General features: G+C 37.6%; 1 long non-coding RNA gene across 1 annotated transcript in view; it reads right to left on the minus strand.

Moving 5' to 3' along the window:
- LOC142837379 (uncharacterized) overlaps window positions 1-16,632 on the minus strand; it is a 30,150-nt gene extending 13,518 nt beyond the window's left edge. Inside the window, exons 1-3 of the long non-coding RNA XR_012908259.1 lie at window positions 16,446-16,632; window positions 11,547-11,633; window positions 5,503-5,616 (exon numbers count right to left, since the gene is read on the minus strand). This is a non-coding gene — a long non-coding RNA (uncharacterized LOC142837379). The remainder of the gene's footprint in view (window positions 1-5,502; window positions 5,617-11,546; window positions 11,634-16,445) is intronic.
- Between the last annotated feature and the right edge of the window lie 10,741 nt (window positions 16,633-27,373).

Genomic DNA, 27,373 nt, shown 5'->3' on the forward strand with positions numbered 1-27,373 from the left:
ATCATTCAGAGAGAGCAATGCAAAGAAAGAGAGGCTTAATGATATACCCATAGATCAGTGCATAATTGTCTCCAAAATGTATTTTCTGTATATACTGAAAGGAAAACAAAACAACGATGGGCAGGCAGGCTCTGTTTAAAATCAACTAGAGACTTTGTGGGACCATGTTGCAATGTTACTTGTCATTAAAAACCCCACTGATCTATATTGAAAAGAAGACAGAAAAAAACTATGTGGATGAATCCATCGCACCAGTGTCTTCTTGCCTCAACTTTACTATCCATCAGTGGTCCTCCGAGGCTGAGATAACAGACACAGGTCATGCACGGGATCAAAATGCACAAAAGCACCAGAAGCATTAACAGAGAAACCTGGTGTGTTCATTTCTTTCATGTCGAGAATGTAGCAATAGTCTGTCACTAACAGAAACGAATTGATTTCCAATAAACCTCATGAATGGCTAGTGATATGGAGAGGAATGGAATGACAAGGAAGGAAGAACAAAGTACGAGAATTCGTATATTCCAAAAAGTATATGTCCTGTTTAATAATTTCTGGTCTCCCTTGCCTGGGGAAAGGTAGGATGACATCTTCAAAATGTTTTCGTGATATTTTCATAGACTCTAGGACTTGACAATGAACCCATGCCATAGCAATCCCACAGTGGATCTCCCTAGTGTTTGTAATACATGTACATCTGCAAAGGTTTATCTTCCTTACAAAAGATATACCTCTTCAGAGCTGAGGAAGGGATTGCACATCTTAAAGGGAAGGTGTAATTGCAGAAACAGGAAGCTACTTGCTGCACAGGGGGCGGGAGCGGGTGGCTTGGTGCGCTAATGCTGGGAATATAATCATTGCTGCCCTTGTGAAATTCTCCAGGTTCTGACTCCTCCTGCACAAGTCAGAAGCAGGGTGCCTTGTCTGGATCAATGTACAATGGGGCTTTCATTATACCCAGGTCCAACTGAGAATTGGTTGATAGCTAGATCCTGACTAGTAAGAAGCACTCCTTTCTCTGATTGAATGTGTGTGGGCACTCACATTGAGCATGAAATAAGAACCAATAAGGATCTCAATCCTAGTCATGGAGACAAATCCTGCTGTGCTCTTGGAACTCTCCATCAGAGCACCTGATTCATTCTTGTATCACATGAACGTATTTTGTAACTGAAACTGTCTAATGTAGAGTGGGAGTGAGGGAAAATGTAATTTGTCCAGGGCTCTGGCTTCAATTATCAAAAAGAAAAATCATATTCTGGCAAATGGAGGTAGTACTCAAACTGGCTGTTTATACTAACAACGTGAATATTTACATGAAAACCTTGGTCTCTTCCAGGAGCAGGGTGGTTTTGGTTCTTTTTTTTATCAGTTGCTGAAGCAGATGTAATGCTTTGTCATATTACCCAAGCCTGTATATTATATTCTGAAATTAAGCTTTTCTGCAGTATGTATTTTTAAAGTAAGTATGTTTGTATTTTTTCATGCATGCATTATTGTTTGTACATATGTAAGCATACTTCTATGAATGAAAACATTTATTTCTATTTGTATATATATATATATATATGTATCTTTGTATGAATGTAGGGATTTATATTTTTGTATGCATGTATGCACATATGCATGCATGCATGTATATTTTATGCATGTATGTAGGTATATTTGTATGTATGTATGTGCATGTACTCATCTGCCTGAAAAGAGATGAGTGTTCTCTAGTGGAAATGTTACTTACAGGCCCTGCACTGCTCATCCTTATTGGCTAAACAAGTGTCATGTTTATAAAGCAATAATCTGAGGTCTTCCTTTAAAAAATATTCAGGATACATGAATATTCGGAATAATTGCACATTTCTATGAAAGAGCCTGTTTCTATACTTGTCTTCATGCCTTTGGCAAATTATGCATTTGATAATTTTGGTTTCACAGAGCCAATTTATACTTGTAGATAGTTCTCTACAGTGGTAGTATGTTATAATTGGAATTTTGAACCAATTTACTTCATTCCAATCACTAGAATTTCTCTCCAATCACCAGACCATCCTTAATACATTGACTTACTCTCTTTTCTGTGAAATATGTTTTCAGGTAGATCCACTGTATGTGCATGGAAATTTTTAACATAACTGTTTTTGTTATAAAATTTTTTAAAAGTCTGGAGGCTTAGTATTACAGTACATACATTTAAAAATTTAGATGATTGGCAGAACAATAGCTAAAATTTCTGAACCAGTATTAGTATTTGTGGTAGGATTGCAAAGAAAATAAATGTGGTGAAACACCTTGAGAGTCTATTGTCGTGTATTCTTAGCCTGTTTCAGAATATAACTAGTAAGATGATAATACCAAGTGAAAGCAAAGTGTATAGGAACCAAATTTATTATTTAAAAGAACTTTCAATAGAAACAAAAAACTAAAGCCAAGCTAAGAAATGGATTCGATGTTGGTATTATATTAGGAGAAACAGAAAATAGGGGTAGTCGTCATAATACATAACTATTACCTATGGCAGGTGATAATCTAGAAGGAGAATCTGTACAAGGTCTAAGAACAGAACAATGCAATTTCAGATGCAAAATGCTGAAAGATTTCTTGTTCTTATGTCCCTGCGTGACTGAATAGTAGTACCCAGACCTAACTCATCTCACTTTTGCTTGTGAGGGCTGTTTTAGACAGGCCTCCTTTACTCAATTCTTGTTTCTTTCAGAAATATCAAATATACATCTCTGTTACAGAAAAAAGTTTCAGTAATAAGTATTATTTCGAAATTATTCATTATTCAAAAATAAGAAAATACATAATGAGTCAATAATTTTCCATTTGTACCTAGATTCTACTATTCATGGATTGTTCAGTTAAATTATGTCACAGGGTACAAAACTTAAAGCAAAAATGAATATTCCCATCGTGTAAGGTGGCAGAAAAACAAAGCTGTCATCATCAAGAAAAAGAATAGCACATCTCCTTAAGAGTTTAAAAATTGTGGTGATCAGGTTTGTTATAAAGAATGCATAAGTCCTAAGATACAGTGATGTCCTAAAATTTTGAAACTCCCACACAAGTAGACTGACTTATATGTGTTTTATATGTTACTACTCATAGATTATCAGGTACTTGCCTCTGAGCTGGTAAAAAACAAATGAGCTTTTAATTGTGAAATCTTATCAGTCCTGTTTGAACACAATAAATATATTTTCCCCTTGTACTGACATTTCTTATTATATTTATAACCATTTTTCCTTTCGGCTCACATCCTCATAGGAAATGTAGACACTAGTGTCTGTGGTGTAGACAGCAGTGTTTTTGCACACATAATGAAGATGGAAGGATCCAGCAGTGGAGAAGGGACACAGACATAGTGTGGAAACTTGCAGCTAAAAGCTGTCATCAACCACATTACTCAAATTAACAGAGTCTGCATCCCTGTACCACATTCCCTCCTCAGAGGTCGTACATCACAAAAAAGTAAGGCAAAAGACCCCACATATGCATCAGAGATAATCTTTCATCATAAGATGTCAATAAAGGAAAGAACAACTTTCCATGAGCCATGATATTTCTGGAAAAATTAAATATTGTCAGTTCCACCACCCCTGTAAATATTTCTTAAATAGCGACAGTACCATGCTGTCTAACCCGATTACACCACTTATCAATAAATTCCATATAGTGGATGACCGAATTCAAAGGAGTTTAAATTTTACTATAGAACCCAGATTGCAATGTTGAATTTATGAAACCCATAAAATCAGAAGGATGTTCCCATCTTCTGGGATATCCCATCTTCTGGGATAGTAAGATATCTATTCTTACTATTTTGTACTAAGACAGTGAAACAGGGAAAATAGTTTCTGATATTCTCCAGCGGCCATGTAAATACTACCACTGCAGAGCGATTTTTCTCTATGGAGTGAAGGTACAGCACATATTGTTCGCTGTTCGATAATTATTTCCAGTCTATCCTAGTCCTCCCAGCAGATGATACAGGACTCTGAGGATGAGACAGGGAAGATAAAGATTAGAGGAGAAATGGCTCAAGAGGCAGGAATATATTCCGTGCACAGTAAACAGGATCAGTTTCCTCAGAGCAGAAGTAGCAGGGATCTAAGCATTTTCCTGTCTGTGCTAAGTCTCCATTGGCTCTGCCTCCCGCGGGTGTCAGCAGCAGGCTTCCTTCTCTGGAGCAGTTTACTGTCAGGCTGTGGCTTGATCAAGCTACGAGCTGATAGCTGGACTCTAGCCAGGAGCCTGACTGCTAAAATGCCCAGCTGAGGAAATAATGGGTTTGGGAAGTAATATAAGCAAATTGTCAGTCTGAGGCCTGTGATAAGTGAGGAAATCTGTCTTTTCCCTTTCTTCCTCTGATTAAATAACTCAAACTACCTTATTAATGTTTAGGCTTTAAGAACTTAATACTTACTCCTGAAGTTTTAGTCTGTAACATAGAAATGTAATGGTTTGACATTATTTAAATTTATGAGAAATGAGTAAAGGAGGTATTTTTAGAACATCCCACCCAAGGAACAGGAAGATAAATTGGGTTTGGGTACAACAACTCAATCATGCAAGGGTATAAAGACAAGAAAATATTTATCACTTTGTATCTAAACTCACACTGCCATGGTGTTAGCCCCTATACTGATACTCCTTCTGCATTACCATGTATCATAGGAAATAATAAAACATAATATCAAGTTATACTACTTTTCTGTGCTGTGATTTCTCCGAGTCCTGCACTTTGTCAGAATATTGCTTAGGACATGCTTGCTTATGCCTCCAAAATGAAAAATTGGTCCTGTCCTGAAAAAATACCTCATATGCTGACAACTGTTCATGACCTGGAAGGTTCACTGCATATTTTTGAGGGAGAAGTAACTCTTGAACATCACTGGCAATATATGTTAGTGTCCTAACTTCTCAATACTCTCGTTCAATATTGGGTAAATATGGAACTAACCAAGTACTTTCTATTTATTTAAAGTGCTATTCCATTAGGTAGAACCCATACCTGTTATTGCTAATGTGCCCAGAATCCAAGTTTACATAGATTATGATTATCAGAAAATCCCACTCTGACTATACTGCTTTGGGAATTAAAAATTATGCCTACTATAATGCTATAACCTCATGAGTCAGTTCAATGGTCAATCCTCATTAGGGATGCGTCTTCTTGGGTTAAATTTTAAACAACATGGGGATTCTCAATGAGCCAATGTATAAAGTGTGAACAACTTTTCAGCACTAGGTCCTGAAGTGGGATGCCATCAGGAAACCTCTTCTTCACAATGTAGATGGAGATTCATGGTTGATATCTTTTCTGAGACTCATCTGATCTTGTCTCTAATAAGGCCATGTAGTTTTTTGTAGATTAATTTCATGAATGAGAGAGGTGTTTAATTTTTTTAGTTATTATCCTTTACAATTTCTTTGTTAATAGAATGAACAAAACATAAATTAAATGGTTTAAAACGAGCTATGTAAAATTTACAGAAGACTTACAGAAAAACGTAGAAGTCAAATATGGATTAGAATATTGGTAAGCTTTGGATAGATGGCTCAACAGTTATTAACAATTGCTAATGTTACAGAGAAGTCGAATTTGATTCCCAGCACCTACAAGAAGCTTAAGAAGTTCTGTAACTTTTGAGCATTGGATCCAAAAACACTTTGTGAACATTAAGTGACACAAAGCAGCAGGTATTAAAATACATTCCTAAAAACAATGCACTCACATATATAAAATTAAAACAATTATTTATAAAGTAATACAAAATGAAATTTTATCTAAATATACTGATGGAACACAGAAACAAAAAAGGGAAAAATTAAGAAAGAAATCATTGACCATATAAGACTCTTTCTTCTAAGATTAAATAAAAAGTTTGGTTATGATAAACACATAAATAAACTATGTGTCATTACCTAAAGAGAAAGACAGGATACATTTTACAAATCCACAACCCTTTCATGATAAAAAAAATCTCAGCAAATAAGGAAGAGAAAATATATATTTAAACCAAAATGTAAACAGAAAAAAATTCATAGGCACAATATTATCTGTAAAGTTTTAATATTCCAAATTTTAAAAAAGCACAATAGAGCAAACAAAAAAATCAAGCATGCACTTTTTCTACATTTTTAATCAACATTGGTTTTAAAGCTATAGACATCTTTATTAGATTAGGAAATAACATAAGGGATCCCGTATTTACTGTGGATCTTTGATAAATACTAAGGACATTATAATACACTTTGAAGAATAAGATATAACATGGTGGCCATAAAGATCCTAAGGAATTAAAAGAAGTCATGCTAAAATATAAAGAATTCTCACTTCTACAACTCATATTATCAAATTAAGTCCAGTTGCATTTCTAAACAAATGATATCCTAAATGCTAACTCACAAAATAAATATATTAAAGGATTATATGTCACCCTTGGTTATTTTCCTGAAGTCACTGCTCACTAGAGCATGGAGCTGAAGAATCACATGAATTTAAAGGTTGGAGACCTAACTGGGCAACACCAAAAAACACCAGTGAGAATTGATAGATCTTGATATAAAGAATATTTAGTGAATTATATATTGCATAATCCACTGGTAAGGGGAGATTCTTCAACTGAGCCAGAACCAGTTTTAGGCTAAGTTATTACTGTGTGCATTATTCTGGTGAGACATTAACAAAGGGCTTTTAGGCAATGACAAGACCAATATTAAAAAAGTCACATAATGTCCTTGTGAAATTTTATTTCTAAGTTATGAAAGTGTCACTGTAAGTTTATAATATAGATGTTGCTTTTGTAAAGACTAAGAGAAGGATTTTAAGAAACTGTGTATTGCAATATGTAAGCATATTTACATTGTGACTATGTTCTACCTAATACATTGTCTTTTTCTAAAAGTATAGTTACATAAGTAGAAAAAGAGCATTTTTAAAAAATTTTAATAGAAGTTTTCTGACAGATTTTATATGTATAACCAGGGAGGACCAAATATATAAATTTTGTAGAAAAATAATTTTTTTTAAATTTATTTATTTATTAAGGATTTCTGCCTCCTCCCCACCACCGCCTCCCATTTCCCTCCCCCTCCCCCAATCGAGTCCCTCTCCCTCATCAGCTTGAAGAGGAATCAGGGTTCCCTGACATGTGGGAAGTCCAAGGACCGCCCACCTCCATCCAGGTTTAGTAAGGTGAGCATCCAAACTGCCTAGGCTCCCACAAAGCCAGTACGTGCAGTAGGATCAAAAACCCATTGCCATTTTTCTTGAGTTCTGAGAACTCAAAATAAAACATTTAAAAAAAATATTTCATTAAAATGAAAACAATGATTTGATCCCCATCTAGTGGTTGGTAAAGGAAAGCAAATATCATAAAATCTCTATAACTATGTCAAAGCTATGATGAGTTCTTGCTGCTTTTATGTTGTCTGAATAACCATTTAATGACGAGTAATAGTCCATTTAATGATGAGTTAACAGTTATAAGGGAAGAATAGAACATTCAACCTGGACTGCTTCTAGGTCACTGATTCCTGCAACTTTCTTGAAGATGCCTATGATACAATTCAGGTTATTCAGCCACAACCTATTCATTAGCTTTCTAGGGTAAGAAGAAATAGAACATAGAGTTGATTTTTTCATCACACATAGATATATTTTAGATAGGCATTCTTCATATTTTTCAAAGATTATAGAATATGGCATTTTAAATGTTTGAATAACTTACAGTTTTTCATGACAATGAGACACTCTGCTCCTGGCAGCGCCAATCTATTTCAAGAGGAATATGGGCATCAAAGAGAATCCTTATGGAGTTTGATAGCCATTTGGGCAAGAAACTGCTCTTGCATGGACTACTGCATAAACTGGACACAGAGAACCCGCAGAGAGAGGACTACTGAACTTGCCTGAAGGTGAGATGATATTTCGGGGTTCCTGATTCATGAAGGAGTCTGCAAGACATTCTTCAGGACACAACAGATAGTGACTCAACTGACTTTGAAATTTCCTGCTTCATGGAAATATCTGCTGGATACCATGGGCCTGAAGGCTGAAGATGGATGCCCCAACGGTACAGAGGAACTTTGGGTGACTGTACAGGCAGCGAGATGTCTCTGTCATTTCTAGAGTTTTGAAAATTGCTTACTTTTTGTTTGCTTAGGTAATTTTGTATTCTTCTGGAGTCTTTGATGGAGTTGCAGAACAGATAGATAGTTATAGTTCTACTTTTCCATTGTTATGATAAAAGATATAAATATTGTAACTGTAATTCTTGCTTGATAACTGTTTTGTTATATGTAATTTTGCTATGTTAAAGTTAAAGCCTTCCTTTTTTTTGTTTAAACAGAAAAAGGGGAAGTGATGTGGGAGTGTCATATATCAATCTGTTAATTTCATTGGTTAAGCAATAAAGAAACTGCTTGGCCCTGATAGGTTAAAACATAGGTGGGAGGAGTAAACAGAACAGAATGCTGTAATCCATTATATAAATAAACTGAAAGAAAAAAAACATATGATCATTTCTTTAGATGCTGAAAAACATTTGACAAAATTCAACATCCCTTTATGATAAAAGTCTTGGAGAGATTAGGGATACAAGGGTCATACCTAAATATAATAAAAGCTATATACAGCAAGCTGACAGCTAACATCAAATTAAATGGAGAGAAACTCAAAGCCATCCCACTAAACTCAGGAACACGACAAGGATGTCCACTCTCTCCATACCTCTTCAATATAGTGCTTGAAGTTCTAGCAATAGCAGTAAGACAACATAATGGGATCAAGGGGATTCGAATTGGAAAGGAAGAAGGTAAACTTTTGTTATTTGCAGATGATATGATAGTGTACTTAAGCAAACCCCAAAGCTCCATCAAAGAACTTTTACAGCTGATAAACACCTTTAGCACTGTGGCAAGATACAAGATCAACTCCAAAAAAATCAGTCTCCCTCTTATACAGAAAGGATAAGGAAACAGAGAGGGAAATCAGAGAAGCTTCACCTTTAACGATAGCCACAAACAGCATAAAATATCTTGGGGTAACTCTAACCAAGGAAGTGAAAGATCTATTTGACAAGAACTTTAAGGCATTGAAGAAAGAAGTTGAAGAGGATACCAGAAAATAGAAGGACCTCCCTTGCACTTGGATTGGGAGGATCAACATAGTAAAAATGGCAATTCTACCAAAATCAATTTATAGATTCAATGCAATCCCCATCAAGGTCCCATCAAAATTCTTCACAGATCTTGAGAGGACAATAATCAACTTAATATAGAAAAACGAAAAACCCAGGATAGCCAAAACAATCCTATACAATAAAGGATCACCTGGAGGCATTACCATCACTGACTTCAAACTCTATTACAGAGATACAGTAATGAAAACAGTGTGGTACTGGCATAAAAACAGAGAAGTCGACCAATGGAATCATATAGAAGACCCGATTTTTAACCCACAAACCTATGATCACCTTATTTTCGATAAAGGAGCTAAAAGTATACAATGGAAGAAAGAAAGCATCTTCAACCCAATGGTGCTGGCACAACTGGGTCCCAACCTGTAGAAGAATGAAAATAGACCCATTTCTATCACCATGCACAAAACTCAAGTCCAAATGAATCAAAGACCTCAATATCAGTCAGAACACACTGAATCTGATAGAAGAGGAAGTGGGAAGTACCCTACAACAGATGCGCACAGGAGATCGCTTCATATGTACAACCCCAGCAGCACAGACATTAAGGGCAATATTGAATAAATGGGACCTACTAAAACTGAGAAGCTTCTGTAAAGCAAAGGACACTGTCACTAAGACAAAAAGGCAACCTACTGACTGGGAGAAGATCTTCACCAACCCCGCAACAGACAAAGGTCTTATCTCCAAAATATAGAGAGAACTCAGGAAACCAGACTTTAAAATGCTAATTAACCCAATTAAAAAATGGGGCACTGAACTGAACAGAGAATTCCCAAAAGAAGAACTTCAAATGGCCAAAAGACACTTAAGGTAATGCTCAACCTCCTAAGCAATCAGGGAAATGCAAATCAAAACAACTTTGAGATATCATCTTACAACTATCAGAATGGCTAAAATCAAAAACACTAATGATAGCTGTTGCTGGAGAGGCTATGGAGGAAGGGGTACCCTCATCCATTGCTGGTGGGAATGCAATCTTGTGCAACAACTTTGGAAATCAGTGTTTCGGTTTCTCAGGAAATTCTGGATCAACCTATCCCTGGACCCAGCAATACCACTCTTGGGAATATACCCAAGAGATACCCTATCATATGACAAGAGCATTTGTTCAACTATGTTCACAGCAGTATTATTTGTAATAGCCAGAATCTGGAAACAACCTAGATGCCCTTCAATGGAAGAATGGATGAAGAAATTGTGGAATATATACACATTAGAGTACTACGCTGCGGTAAAAAACAAGGAATTCTCGTATTTTGTATGCAAATGGATGGAAATAGAAAACACTATACTGAGTGAGGTAACTCAGATCCAAAAAGATGAACAGGGGATGTACTCACTCATAATTGGTTTCTAGCCATAAATAAGGGTCACGGAGTCTACAATTTGGTGGACCTAAAAAAGCTAAGTAAGAAGGTGAACCCAAGGGAAAACATATAGTTATCCTCTTGGCTATGGGAATTAGACAAAATTGCTGGGGAGGAAATTGGGATCTTGGGGGTGGGGTGGGATGGGGGTAAGGGAAGATGGGGAGAGAAAAATGAGAAGGGGAGGATGGGGGGAACTTGGGGAAACAGGATGATTGGGATTAAGAAAGGTTGGATGGGGGGCACGGACACACAATTCTTATTTAAGGGAGCCACCTTAGGGTTGTCAAGAGACTTGAACCTAGAGTGGCTCCCAGGTGCCCAAGGCGATGTCCCCTGTTAGTTCCTTGGGCAGCTGAGGATAGGGAACCTGAAATGACCCTATCCTATAGCAATACTGACGAATATCTTGCATATCACCATAGAACCTTCATCTGGTGATGGGTGGAGATAGAGTCAGAGACCCACACTGGAGCACTGGACTGAGCTCCCAAGATCCAAATGAGGAGCAGAAGGATGGAGAACATGAGCAAGGAAGTCAGGACCACGAGGGGTGCATCCACCCACTGAGACATTGGGGCTGATCTATTTGAAGCTCACCACGTCCAGCAGGACTGTGACTGAAAAAGCATGGGATAAAACAGGACTCTCTGAACATGGCGAACAATGAGGGCTGATGGGAAGCCAAGGACAATGTCACGGGGTTTTGATCCTACTTCATGTTCTGGCTTTGTGGGAGCCTAGCCAATTTGGATGTTCACCTTCCTAGACATGGACGGAGGGGGGAGGACCTTGGACTTTCCACAGGGCAGGGAACCCTGACTGGTCTTTAGACTGGAGAGGGAGGGGGAGAGGAGTGGGTGGAGGGGAAGAAGAGTGGGAGGAGGGGGAGGGAAATGGGATGCTGGGAGGAGGCAGAAACTTTTTTTTTCCTTTTCTCAATTAAAAAAAAATTAAAAAAATACTAACTTACCATTATTGGTGAGTAGTAGAATCAGTTCTCTTGACAATATACAGTCCACCATCATGGAATTTCGATCTTGGTGCACAATGCATGTATCTGGAGGCAGGGACAAAAACAGAGAGCATGGTAATACTCCCACATTATAGTTTGACTTTATATGAATCTCCTGATCATCTCTCTAATGCTTTCACTTACCATATTGGAGTGGCCGTCAAACATTAATTATCAAGCAAGAAATCTCTCTCATATCTGCCCGTAGAAAATGAAACTTTGTTTTTTTTTTCCAATATGTTTTTTTTTAAATTTCTGCCTCCTCTTTGTCCCCCTTTTCCCTCCCCCTTACCAACTCCCTACCCCGCATTCCCCTACTTCTCCCTCTGCAGTCCAAAGAGCAGTCAGGGTTCCCTTCCCTGTGTGAAGTCCAAGGTCCTCCCCCCCTCCATTCAGGTCTAGAAAGGTAAGCATCTGAACAGGCTAGGCTCCTGAAAAGCCAGTCCGTGCAGTAGGATCAAAACCCAGTGCCATTGTCCTGGTCTTCTCATCAGTCTTCATTGTCTGCCATGTCCAGAGAGTCCAGTTTTATCCCATGCTGTTTCAGTCTCAGTCCAGCTGGCTTTGGTGAGTTCCCATTAGATCAGCCCCACCTTCTCAGTGGGGGGTTCACCCCTTGCGATTCTGACTTCCTTGCTCATGTTTTCCCTCCTTCTGCTCCTCATTTGGACCTTGGGAGCTCAGTCCAGTGCTCCAAGGTGGGTTTCTCTCTCTATCTCCATCCATCACCAGATGAAGGTTCTATGGTGATATGCAAGATAATCATTAGTATGGCTATAGGATCAGGCCATTTCAGGCTCTTCTCAGCTGCCCAAGGACCTAGCTGGGGACATATCTCTGGACCCCTGGGAACCCCTCTAGAGTCAAGACTCTTGCCAACCCTAAAATGGCTCCCTTAATTAAGATATATACTTCCCTGCTCCCATATCCACCCTTCCTTTATCCCAACTATCCCTTTCCACCAAGTTCTCCCCATCCTTTGGTTTTAGAAAACATAGCATCTGCAAATGTTACTGCTTCATATTTTCATAGGTTCTAAGGGTTGCTGATGAACGTTGACAGTGTTAGAGCAATTCACATTATGGACCTCCCGGTGGGCAGAAAAGGAGCCTGACTCTCCTACTGTATGCCTGATGCTACATCTGAATTAGTATTTCTTTCTTACAGTTGATTAAATACTTCAAGACTGAGACAGGGGATTTAAATCTAAATAGAAAAGCAGTAGCTTTAGAAGTAGCTTGCTAATTCTTACAGATGAGACAGGAGCAGATCACTCTGAGCTATGAGGCTGGGAATCATAAAAATACCTGTATTTGCTGATGTTCACAGACTCTGGCTCATGAACAAGGGAGGAGCAGTCTGCCTTATCTGGGCAACTGTACAGTCAGGCTTTGGTTATAATCAGATCCACCTGAGATCTGGGCTATAGCCATAGACCGACTGGCAAGAACCCACACTGCTGATGCTTTTATTAGTGCTCCTGGGCTCTGATTGAAAAGAGTATGCATTCAAACTGATCATTAAAAAAAGAGCCAATAAGTGGAGTGATCTCACTTTCAGAAATGGACGGATATTATGACGTAACCTAGAGATATTCACAAAGGCCGATTCATTCCTGTCTTCCATGTTAATTGTGTTGCAGCAGAAGGGACAAAACTGAATAGGGATGTAATTTTCCCTAGGTACTGACTTCAATTATCATAAAAAATACGTTGCATGTAAGAGATAATCCTATATCCGTCTACCAGGTCCTATATCCTGGCTTTATATATGAAAACTTCCATTTCTGCAAGAAGTTGGGTTATTATGAATTTACTGCAAATTGCTTCTTTCTGCTGTCATTTGCTGATGTGCTATGTCAGATTCCACACACACAATGTTTAAAGGCTTAAACTTCACCCATTATTCAATAAACGGGAGAGCCTGAAAGGACTTGTTTGTGTTATAAATCAAAAGGTTACATTCATCCCTACTCTGAATATCTTTAATTGTATACTGTATTCAGCAGTGTCCACTGATTAAGCAATAACTTGAGGCATTCATTTTAGAAATAAAGATTCGTAACACTTGTATTCTTTCAGAAATTATTCATTAGTACATAAGAATTTATATGTGGTTCCACAAATGTCTGCAGGCATTTGGCATAAATTTCTATTTTACATAGTCATACCATACTAGTAAAATATTCTGCTTAATATTAAAATGAGAATATTGAAATTTATAAAACAATCACATCTTATAAATGAAGCAGTACCTTCAGAAGCAGGATCCTACTTACTGCATAGGAATCAGGATCAGGTGATATGGAACTATAAAGCTGGGAACAAGCAATCCCTGCCTTTGCTTCATTTCACCTGCTATGACTCCTGAATATGTGAGGAGCATTCTGCCCAGTCTGGGTGCTTGATCAGTGGGGCTCTGGTTATACCCAGGTCCTACTGAGACATGGACTATAGCCAGAGCCCCACTGGGAAGAAGCTGCACTTGTGATGCTTTTATAAGCACTCCTGGGCTCTGATTGACCGAGTTTGGGCATTCAAATTAGGCATGAATTAAGGACCAATGAGGAGAGTGATCTCAGTTCTGGCAAATAAGGCAAATACTGTGGTAATGATGGAGATCTCCGTCGGAGCTGCTGATTCATTCCTGTCCTAACTGGAAGTTATTTTGAAGCTGAAGCTGAGAAATTGAAATTGGATGTGAGGCAAAAATCTGATTCCCCTGGGTTCGGACTCAAAAATCAAAAAAAAAATAAAAGTAAAAAAAAAAAAAAAACCGAAACACCTGTGGCCAGTATGGTCCGATCCTTTATCTGACTACCATTGTCTCCATACAGGCTATATACTTAAAAGCTGTAATTTCTGACAGTAGGTGGGTGATTATGAATCTTTGCTGTCAATTGCTTCTTTCTGCTCTCATATTTTGTCATTTTTGCACAGTAACCAGGAGCAGGTGAATCAGAGCAGAAGCAGCAGGTATCACAGCACTTTCCTGTCTGTGCTAAGTCTCCAATGGCTCTGCCTCCTGCGGAGGTCAGCAGCAGGCTTCCTTCTCTTGACCAGTTTACTGTCAGGCAGTGGCTAGATCAGCTACCAGATGATAGCTGGACTCTAGCCAGAGCCTGACTGCTAAAATGCCCAGCCGAGGAAATTTTTATTCGCTCTGTTTGCCTCTCATTGGAGGAGTGTGTGTCTTCTAAGTGAGAATTAATTAGATTAGAACCAATCAGAGGAGAGACCTCAAACGTCAGCATAGAAAGCAGAAAAAAAAGCCTGCAGTAACCTAGGTGATTTCCACCAGAGCTACTGAATCATCTATCCCTCCCTCCTCACTGTCTGATGCAATCTGAACAGGGGAAGTGAAAGAGAAACATAGGAAAAAGACGAATTTATACCCTGATTGTAGCTACATGAGTCCCCTTATACTCTCCCTCTTTCTCTCTCTTTAATAATTGAGATCATTTAAGTCATTAGTGAGTTCACACATACAATGTTTAAATGCTTAAACATGTTTGTGTTATAAATCAAAAGGTTTCATTCATCCCTACTCTGAATAATTTTAATTGTATACTGTATTCAGCAGTGTCCACTGATTAAGCAATAACTTGAGGCATTCATTTTAGAAATAAAGATTCGTAACACTTGTATTCTTTCAGAAATTATTCATTAGTACATAAGAATTTATATGTAGTTTCACAAATGTCTGCAGGCATTTGGCATAAATTTCTATTTTACATCGTCATACCATACTAGTAAAATATTCTGTTTACTATTAATATGAGAATATTGAAATTTATAAAACAATCACATCTTATAAATGAAGCAGTACCTTCAGAAGCAGGATCCTACTTACTTCATAGGAATCAGGATCAGGTGATATGGAGCTATAATGCTGGGAAACAAGCAATCCCTGCCTTTGCTTCATTTCACCTGCTATGACTCCTGAATATGTGAGGGGCATTCTGCCCAGTCTGGGTGCTTGATCAGTGGGGCTCTGGTTATACCCAGGTCCTACTGAGCCCTGGACTATAGCCAGAGCCCCACTGGGAAGAAGCTGCACTTGTGATGCTTTTATAAGCACTCCTGGGCTCTGATTGAAGGAATTTGTGCATTCAAATTAAGCATGAATTAAGGACCAATGAGGAGAGCGATCTCAGTTCTGGCAAAGAAGGCAAATACTGTGGTAATCATGGAGAGCTCCATGAGAGCTGCTGATTCATTCTTATCCTGACCGGAAGTTATTTTGCAGCTGAAGCTGAGAAATTGAAATTGGATGTGAGACAAATATGCTGATTCCCTGGGTTCGGACTCAAAAATCAACAAAACCAAAAGAAACACCTGTGGCCAGTATGTTTTGATCCTTTATCTGATACCATTGTCTCCATCCAAGCTTTGTTTTTGAAAGCATACTTTTCTGACTGTAGGTTGGTGATTAAAAATCTTTGCTGCCTATTTGCTTCTTTCTGCAGTCATTTTGTGTTATGCCTTTTCTGAGTTCCCATGTATGTTTAAATGCTTACGTTTTATCAGTTACCTTATATATAACAGTGCCTGAAATGACATGCTTGTTTATAAATGGAAATGTTATTTTCACCGAATCTCTGAACGTCCCCAATTTGCATACTCTATGCAACAGTGTCCTATTGATTAAGCAATAATCTGTGGCATGACTTTTAAACAAAAATAGTCATCATATTTGTATTGTCAGAAATTGCACGTTTGTTCATAAAATATTATTTGTGGTTTTACAATGCCCACATGCATTTGATATTAATTTGATTTTATAGTGCCACATCATCCTCTTAAAATATGCTTATTATACTAACATGAGAATATAGATAATTAGAAAAAAACTCACATGTTGAAAGAGAAGCAGGACCTTCAAAACCAGGATCCGATATGCTGCATAGGACACAGGATCAGGTGACTCGGAAATAAAATGCTGGGAATCAAACAATCCCTGCCTTTGCTGTTTTCTACCGCTTTGACTCCGGCAAAACTGAGGAGCATTCTGCCTAGTCTGGGCAACTGTACACCCGGACTTTGGATATACCAGGTCCTACTGTGAAACCTGGACTATAGCCAGAGCCCGACTGGAAAGAGCCCGCACTGTGGACGCGTTTATTATCACTCCTGGGCTCTGATTGAAGGAGTGTGTGCATTCAACGTGAGCAGGAAATAAGGACCAAAGAATAGAGCAATCTCAATTTCAGCAATTAAGGCAAATCATGGGGTAACCTTGGAGATCTCTCTTTTAGATGCTTATTGATTTTTTTAACTCTCACCTATGTGTGTGCTGCAGCAGAAGAAGAGAAACTGAAAGTGAACGACAAGAGAAATTGTCACTTATAATGGACTGTGACTCCAGTTGATAAATTGAAAAGAAACAACCTCTGGCAAATAGTGCTTCATCCTGTATTTGACTCTAGGGCACAGTACCTGGTTACATATCTGATAGAATGAAGCCTCCTTTTGTGATTCTGGGTTGCCTATTACTGCTTTTTGTTCTCTTTTTCTGATTTGCCAAGTAAACTTCCCCAAATTCAATGATTAAATGCTTGACTGCTAGCTCTCTTTATATATATATATATATATATATATATATATATATATATATATACACACACACATACCCAGGGAGAGTATATATACATATATATAAACGTTCTCTCTGTTTATATAAGTATATACCATTTTATAGATATGTATACGTATGTATATTTATATATGTATATACATTTGTAACTCACACACATGAATATATTTGTGTGTTTCTGAATGCGATTCTTGTATTTTGAGAAGAAACAATGAACTTTCAAGCCTTGCTCTGAACACCTCCAATTTTCAAACTTCTGTGTCTTGAACATTAAAAATGATTTGAGCTATTAATTTTCAAAATTAATATTCCTAATGCATGTATAAACTTAACAACTGATAATTTGCTTTTAAGGTTTTTTTTTTTTTTGGCTACATACGTATCTGCATTCATTTGGCATCAATTGTGGTTTCAAAGAGCCAATTTGTACTCCTAACTTATTTTTTTCAGTATTAATGTGTGAAAATGGACATATTAAAATGTTCACTACATTTCCCTCACAAGACTCACAAGAATTCCTCTAAAATCAAAACTCTATCCCTAGAACATGTGCTTTCTCTGTATTTTGTGACATTTGTGTTGGGGTAAATAATCTGTGTGCATGGATATGGAATCTAATATCAGGGCACTCTTAGTCTCTCAGGGCTGTGAGGAAATCTGTCTTTTATGTTTCATCATCTGATTTAATAACTCAAACCACCCTGATAATACTTAGGATTTACAAAGGGTATTATAATGTTCCATTGGTTTTATACTGATAGAAGTATATATGCAAAATGTTTGGATAACTATTTGTGGGTGGTAAGTGTGAAATTTTCCTGAAATATGCATCACAAGCTGGTTGCATGCAATGGTATATAAGCAATGTCAGAATGACATAGTGTTTCTCAACAGTACAAAATTATTCAATCAAAGCATTTAATCTTATACTTTGTAAGAACTCAGAGTTCTTATGTCTATGTTTCTTAGCCTGAGATAAAATGGTAGTGATTGTTTTCCTGATTATAATACATGAATTACAATAACAAGCTACTGTGGTTATTATTTCCTACCAAGCAGCTTGCTGATGTAGCAGTGCATGACACTGTGTGGGCTCTAAATCATTTTTTTTTTTGAGACAGGGTTTCTCCGTAGATTTTTGGTTCCTGTCCTGGAACTAGCTCTTGTAGACCAGGCTGGCCTCGAACTCATAGAGATCCGCCTTCCTCTGCCTCCCAAGTGCTGGGATTAAAGGCGTGCACCACCACTGCCCAGCCTAGGCTTTAAATCGTAAAGCAAAACCTAACAGGGGATATTAAGCAGAGAACCACAGATATTCCTTTTATGCAGCTAAATATTTTACTAGTATTATATCTCTGAGTTCTCAGTGAACTTGTGAGTTCACTGAGTCCAGACAATCTCGTGGAAAATAAGTAGCTTCATTCTTTAAGCCTGCCTTAGAAAATCTGAAGCATTTTCTCCATCAGGTCATTAAATAATAATAAACACTCTGATAAGACTTAGAATATATGAGTACTGTCTCTAATCATACTGAGATTCTCCCCTTGTATAGCGTGATTCCACAACAGTCTAGAAAAGGTTCTCAAAAATTTACTTAGGTACAAAATAGGGAGTCAACTCACTGGTGCAGAACAAGTTAGAAGCCACCACTGATCCAGCTTCATCTATGCAGATCATCTGCACTGGGGTGAAGAACACCAACTGCAATGCTACCTAAAACACTGTGATCACTCCAGAGAGTGCAAGAACAACTGAGATAGAGAGACATCCCTTCATATTTCATGTTATCACAATCACAAAAAAGAAAATGCCCTAGGGTTCATGATTCCTAAAAGCCACTAGCATAAAGGTTTGAAATTCCACAACACTACTTTAGCTTAGCAATACCTTCATTTTCCAGGAGATCGAGATTCTTACAGAATCCAAAAAGCTCAAACTACAAACAACAATTGCCAGTGTTATGTCAAAGCTTAACTGATCATTGCCAAACACTCACCATTATTCCAAACCAGAGAAAACATTGCAGAAAATATACAAACCAGTGATAACATTTTTTAAAAAAAGGATAGCTGTTGTGAAAAAAAAATATTTTCTATGTAATCAAAAAGCTAACAACACAAAAATAGAAAACATGTGCATGTAAAATGATTACCACCAAACACAAAAAGTTGTTATGCCAATATTGACGGTATAATCTTTATAGATCCCACATTCAGCTCAAAATCTTCCAGCAAGTGATGGATGGTAAGTGACAGAGAATCATTCTTCACCAGAGACATGTCCCATGGTAGACTATCCAATACCAAAGAATCAGCTATACAGATTTACATATAATCAATAATTTATGGAGCATGGAGTAGCTATGTACATTATTTTGTATCGTAAGAAACAATAGCAATTAGCAAGAAGTAAAAATAATTTTGGTAATGAATTAGAAAACATTAAATGGGCAGCAGCTAGAAGAAGGAGTCGTCAAAATAAAATAATAAAGCACTAAAATATAAAACTGATACAGTTGCGGTAGTGATTGCTGATGCTTCAGTTGGTCGTTTGAAGTCTTTTCTTTTTTTTTTTATTTCTGTTCCTTTTTAAATATTGTTTTGAATTGAGAGACAAACAGAAAGTTGGAGAGAGGGATCTTGCATACATGAAAGATTTTTGGAAGTGGGATATGGAATATCTGATAAATATTGATGATGTGATAAAAATATGGGTTGAAACCAATTGTACAAGGAAATTTTTTTCACCTGTGATCATAAAAGCATTCTTTGTCATAGCCAGAAATTGGAAACAACCTAGATGCCTGTCAACAGAATAATGAAAAAAGAAATATGTCATATTTACACATTGGAGTACTATTTAGCAGTAAAAACAATTACATCTTGAAATTTGCATCCAAATGGAGAATGCCCATGAAAATAAAGAATGGATATATGACAGAGATCTCAAAACTACAAATTAAATCAAAGCATGTTGTAAGTAAGGAAATCTATATCAGGTCCTTTTTTGTATATCACTTAACCAGCTATCTTTATATGACCATAGAAATAGAAAAGTGTAAAGAGAAAGATAGGAAAACTTTACCCTGAGCTCTGACTTCAGAAAACAGCAGGCAAAATCAAGAATTCATGCCTGGTGATTGAGGCCATATCTCTCTCCTTGGTTTTTCCTACTAGCTATCCAGAATAAGGCCTCCATTTCTATCTGGGCATTTCAAATAGTGACTTTGGGCTGAGTAGTGCATGTGTTTCTGTGTGATTTGCCAGTGTCCATTTGTACAAGTGCTATGCTTGTTGGAATGAATCATCACACGATATCAGATATTTAAGCTAGTAGAATTTAATACACATGTTACTTAGTTTACATAATTAAATAGTAGGTTCTAGCCATATATCCAATCAACACGGAGTTACTTCCAGTTTCATAATGATAAATAAACATTTTATGTTCGTCATTCAAGGGAAATAAATGTATAAAACACATGCATGTTTTCACAAATTCTTCAGTGTTTGATTTGTATTTGTGAGTGTACATGTAATATAAACATTTTAATTGTGTTTTTATACTTATGTGTATGCAAGTTGGTGGTAGATTCCAACACACTAGTGAGCAGTACATATATCCATTGGTTCACCTGGTAAAATATCTGAGTCAATATTCATCTTTAATTGGTTCCTTGACATGCATCCTTTGTGTTCTCACGTATTCTCTGACAGATTTACAAATTCAGATTTTCTTACTCTGTTAGTTTGTTATTAAAATACTGTTACCTAGAAATGAAAATCAAAACTATTTGATATTTTAGCTGCCACAAATAAGAATGAATGAGATGAACAAAATTTTGGCAACTGATTTAGGTAAATAAGGAAAATGGAAAATATGTTCCCACTTATCATATTGAAAATTTGTCAAGCTACTCTGGAAATAAGTGTGGGAGTTTGTCAAATGCTAAATGTACATCTACCACTTGTTTTAACTCCATCACCATGTCTCATGATCCTAAGGGATTCAACGTATTTCCCAGAGATGTTTGCTTGATCATCTTGCTATGTAAATATTCTGAACAGCCAGAAAAGGAAACATCCTTACTCTGCCTTAACTTGTAATATATTGAATCAACCAAATGAATCTTAGTTAGAACCTGTAAAAGCCCCTCCCTTAAGCATTTGTCTAAGGTTACCTTACCACTCGCAATTTTTTCCATCCTAATTTTATTATCAGTCACAGGAATTCAGAGTATCAGGTAGAATTCATAAGATCTGGACAGGGGCAAATCATACAGCCCAAGTAATACAAATCTCTCACTAAGAGAATAAAATTATTTCCAAAATAAGTTCATACCTGTCCTGATGACTAAGAGAGGAATGGGCTGACAAGGGAGGAAGAAGAATGTAGTAGAACTTGTATATGCCAAATTGTACAGCAATTGCAAACCAAGATCGGAGAACTGAACCTATGATCCTAAATAGCAACAGGATGATAACAAGAAATATTCCCACTGCATTTCATTGTACACCATGCCTTCAGTGATGGGAGTAGGAGCACCTTCAAAAGATACTACCTTGACATTTTCATAGAATCTAAGGTTTGCTAGGGAACACTGACAATGGCACAGCAATCCCTACAGTGGATCTCCTCAGGGTTAAACAGGATCCTGTATCTCCTAGTGTCTGACAGATATGAATGTATGAAATGGATTTTCTTCCTTACAGGTAATAAAATACTTAAAGTCTGAGACAGAGATTTCACATCTTAGAATCAGCAGTTTCAGGAGCAGGGTGATACTTCCTTCAGAGCTGCTGAAACTTTGTTGTCTCCATAAATGTGTGCTGCAGCAGAAGCAGCGATATCGAAAAAAGAACGGAGGAGAAACTGTAATTTACCTTGGGCTCTGACTCCAATTAGAAAAAAAATCAAACTCTGTAATGCATAGTGAGATCCTATATCAGGCTGCCTGAACAGTTCATCTGACTATCTATATTGCAGTCTGCATTACTACCTCGAGCTGGCTTTTTGTGACTCTGGGCTGCAAAATGCTGCTTGTGGCTGATATTTTCTGATATATTATATCAGATTCCCAATCTGCAATGATTAAATACTTAAATTCCAGTTGTTCTAACATGTTTATATAAACGTCTCTCTGTGTGTGTTTGTTTGTGTATGTTTGTATGTGTGGGTATGTATATTTTCATGTGTGAATTAGTGCCTGATATGAAATGCATGTTAGTGGAAATATTAATTTTCAGGGCTACTCTGAACATCCCCAATTTGGATACTGTATCAAGCAGTCTCATGATGATTAGGTAATAATCTAAGGCATTCATTTTTGAATGAAAGATTCATAAAACTCCTTTACTCTCAACAATTGCTCATTTTTTCATATGACTTGATGTGTGGTTACTCAAATGTCTGCATGAATTTGGCATTAATATTCTTTTCACATTGACAATACATCATCTCAAAATATTCCGTTAAGCATTCCTTCTGGAATATTGAAATTATGAACAAATCAAGTCTGGAAAGAGAAGCAGTAGCTACAGAAGCCGGATCATACTTCCGGCACACGTTAAAGAAATGAGTGCTCAACACCGTAATGCTGACAATCAAACAATCCCTGACTGTGCCGATTTCCACAGCTCTGACACCTGTATATGTCAGAAGCAGTCTGCCTTGTAGCTGACAGTTTACAGTCGGGCTCGTTATAGGCAGGTCCAAGTATGACCTGGCCTAAAGCCTGGTCCGACTGGTAGGAACACTCACTGCTGCTGCTTTTATTTGCACTCCTGGGCTCAGATTGAACCAGTGTCTGCATTCAAATTGCACACGAATTAATAACCAATAAGGGGAGTGATCTCAGTTCCACCAATAGAGGCAAATCCTGCTATACTTTTAGATATCTCCTTGAGAACCGCTGATTCATCCTTGTCTCCTGCCCCGTAAATGTATGCTGCAGCAGAAGCAGTGAAATTGAAAGTGGAAGGGAAAAAATTGTAATTTATCCTGGGCTCTGATTCCAATAAAAAAGAAAATATCAACTTCTGGACAGTATGGGTTGATCTTCTTTCAGACGACCTAGACAGTGCATGTGGCTATCTACCTAACAGTCTCCATTTATGCCATGATTCGGCTTTTTCTGATTCTAGACTGAAAATTGTGGCATGCAGATGAGATTTTCTGATATTTCATATCAGATTCCCCAAGTAAAATGCTTAAGTTCTTAAATGTCAATTGTCCTCACATATTTATACAGACATAAGTATGTGTGCATGTGTGTGTGTGAGTGTCCTATATGAAAAGCTAGTAAATGGAAATGTGGTTCAGAGCTTTAGAGCACTGACTGCTCTTTTAGAGGTCCTGAGTTCAATTCCCAGCAACCACATGGTGCTCACAACCATCTATAATGAGATCTGGTGCCACTTCTGGTGTATATATGTTAACAGAACATGGTATGCATAATAAATAAATAAATCTTAAGAAAATAAAAAAAACAAGGAAAAGAATGGGAGGGAGCAAAAGTCCTTGCACCTGTGCCAAAGTAACTTCAAATCTCTCTTTGTAGTTATGCCTTTAAAAGCTTACCCCAAGGAGGAGATAGAACTCCTCTCTACCTTGTTGTATCAGGGATGAAGATGAGTTCCAAACATGTTTGTATTATGCTATTTAAACCTTGCTTATCAGAGTCTGGTCCTCTCTGGTGGTCATAATCTGGGCACAAGAAAACCGCAGACAAAAATCGGTCTAATTGTCTAAAATATCAATGTTAAAACGTTGTATATATTCAAAACACTATGTTCACATTCTGTGATTGTTATTTATATATATTTAAATGTAGATAAAATTATGACAGGAAGAAGTTGCAGTTATTTGGATATGGTACAGAATACATGGTATTCCAGAGAAAGCAGACAAATGTGGGAAAAAAGTATAATGCACTACTCATATATGAAATTCTCTACTATATAAAATACGTATATACAAGCATATATTTATCAAATATGCATATCCATTGTAGCAGTAGCTTGAAGCAGGATCCTACTTCTAGCACATGTGGAAGAAACAGGTGCTTGGACCCATAATGCTGGGAATTAAACAATATCAGAGTTTGTTGTTTCCACAGGCTCTGACACCTATATCTATCAGGAACAGTCTGACTTGTCTCTGACAACTTACAGTCAGGCTGGTTATAGGCAGGTCCAACTAAGACCTGGACTATAGCCAGATCCTACTGGTAAGAACTTACACTGCTCACGATTTTATTTGCAGTCCTGGGCTCTGAATTTACAAGTGTTTATATTCAAATTAAGCATGATTTAAGAACCATTAAGGGGAGTGTTCTCAATTTCACCAATGGAGGCAAATCCTGCTGTAATCTGAGATCTCTTGGAGATCTCCATCAGAGCTGCTGATTTACTCTGGTCCTGACTGGAATATATTTTGCAGCGAAGCTACAAATTTGAAAGTGGATGTGAGGGGAAAATGTGATTTTCCTGGGTTCTGACTACAAATAAAATAAAACAAAACTCTGATGGAAAACCTGCAGCTTGTGATTACCAGCCTACTGGGGCGTGGCCTCTTATACTATATAGGTGGACTAAGAACCCGAGTCTGTCTCTTTTTTTTTCCTTCCACCTTTCTGCCAGCTGCTCGTTTGGATTGCAGGATTCAAACGATCAAGCAGAGGATTCTGATTTGTGAATTTACGCCTAAATAAATAACTATGTATTTCTGATTTCTGAGCTACTGTGGGATTTCTTTCATTTCTCCATTCATCACTTGGTTTGGTCCACAAAAAAACACCTGTTTCATGGAGGGGACGATCCTATATATCTGACTAACAAGTTCTTCAATGTGGCTAAATACTTGAAAACTGCAATTTCTGCCAGTAGGTAGGTGATTCTGAATCTGGGCAGCCAATTGCCTCTTTCTTCTGTCATTGTGATATGTTGTGTCAGAGCCCCAATGTACAATGTTTGAGTGTGTAAATTTCATCAGTTCTCCAATATATATGAGTGCCTGAAATGGCATGCTTGTTTGTAAATGGAAATATTATTTTTGCCCCTTCTCTGTATGTTCCCAATTTGCATACTCTATGCAACAGTGTCTGGATATTAAGCAATATCCTGAGGCATTACTTTGAGAAAAAAATATTAATAATACTTGTATACTTTCAGCAATTGAACATTTGTTCATATGATATTATTTGTGGGTCCACAAATGTACGCAAGCATTTGCCATTAATTTTGATTTTACAGAGCCACATCATACTCTTAACATAGTCTGCTCAATATTAATGTGAGAATATTTAAATTTTAAAAAAATCACATCTTAAAAGAGAAGCATCACCTTTAGGAACAGGATCCTACTTGCTGCATAAAACAACGGATCATGTCACTGGGAGCTATAATGCTGGGAATCAAACAACTCTGACTTTTCCCCTTTCCACTGGCTGTGCTTCCTAAAAAATTGAGGAGCAGTCTGCCTAGTCTGGGCAATTTAACAATCGGGTTTTGGTTATACACAGGTCCAACTGAGACCTGGACTATAGCCAGATCCTGACTGGAAAGAACCCACACTTCTGATGCTATTATTGGCGTTCATGAGCTCTGATTGAAGGAGTGTGTGTACTCAAACTGAGCAGGAAATAAGGTCCCATGAGGAGAGTGATCTCAATTCCACCGATAAGGGGAAATGCTTTCATACTCTTAGAGATCTCTTACAGAGATGCTGACTGATTCTTGTCTCCATCTATATGTAATTTTTGGCTAAAATTGCAAAATTTAATGGGCAGGTGAGGGAAAAGTGTAATTTACCCTGGGCTCTGGTTCCAATTATCAATAGAAAACAATCATCCTCTGGCAAGTAGGTAGTGGTCCTATATACAGTTGTCTGTGCCAATATCCTGGTGAGCGAAATGAAAGCTTCAGTTCATGCCAGGATCAGTGTGACTGTGATTCTAGCCTTCATAAAGTTGAATTAATGAAACACATAAAGGCAGAAGGATGGGCATCAGTTAAATATTTAATCTGATAATTCTGTGCAAAAATATAGTGGGAAACAGGGAAAATAGTGTCTGAGAATCTCCAGGGCCCATGTGAATACTGTCACTGCAGAGCAGTTTTTCACTGTGGAGTGAAGGAACAGCCCATATTGTTAGCTGTTCGATAATTATATCCACAGTATATTTTAGTCCTCCCAGCAGGTGATGCAGGACTCTGAGACTGATACAGGGAAGATAAAGCTTAGAGGGTGAATGGCTTAAGAGACAGGAATATAATCTGTGCATAGGAAACAGGAGCAGGTGGCTCAGAGCAGAAGTAGTAGGTATCTCAGCACTTTCCTGTCTGTGCTATGTCCCCACTGGATCTGCCTCCCATTAGTGTCAGCAGCAGGTTTCCATCTCTGGAGCAGTTTACTGTCAGGCTGTGGCTAGATCAGCTACCAGCTGATAGCCGGAATCTAGCCAGGAGCCTGACTGCTAAAATGCCCAGCTGAGGAAATTTTTATTCGCTGTGTTTGCCTCTGATTGGAGGAGTTTATGCACTCTAATTGAGAAATAATTAGAACCAATCAGAGGAGAGACTCTCAAAAGTCTGCAAAGAAAGAAAAAAAAAGCCTGCAGTAACCTAGGTGATTTCCTCCTGAGTTACTGAATCATTGTCCCTCCCTCCTCACTGTCTGATGCAACAGGAAAAGGGAGGGTGAGAGGGAAAGACAGGAAAAGGACGTATTTACTTCCTGCACCAGTAAAACTGACAATGCGATCAGGAAGAAGACGAATGTAGGAAAACTCCAATGAATTTACAAGAATGGCTTCACTTGAGACAGGCACCTGGAGGCCCTGGTACTAGTTGAAGCCCATGGAAGGCTTGCACCTTTGTGAGCAAATACAAAGGAGTGGTGGATGGAGAATAGAGAGCAGGTGGGATACGGTCTTGGAAGCAGAGGAAGGAAAGGATGCTAAAGTCACCATGTAAAATAAATAAGTACATATTCAAAAAAGTACAATAGTCAAATTCATGCTTTACTGTCAAGAACTATTCATGTGTCTTCATGTTTGAGAATAGATACTTGCTATCTAGAAAAAAAACCCTTGATTTATGTCAACGTTTTCTGATTGTGACTTTTGGCTGCCAAGTGCAACTTGTTGCTGACTCTAGGATAATTTCCTGTATCAGTTTACCCCAAAGATA

This window comes from Microtus pennsylvanicus, chromosome 18 (genome assembly GCF_037038515.1).
Source record: "Microtus pennsylvanicus isolate mMicPen1 chromosome 18, mMicPen1.hap1, whole genome shotgun sequence".
Lineage (NCBI taxonomy): Eukaryota > Metazoa > Chordata > Mammalia > Rodentia > Cricetidae > Microtus > Microtus pennsylvanicus.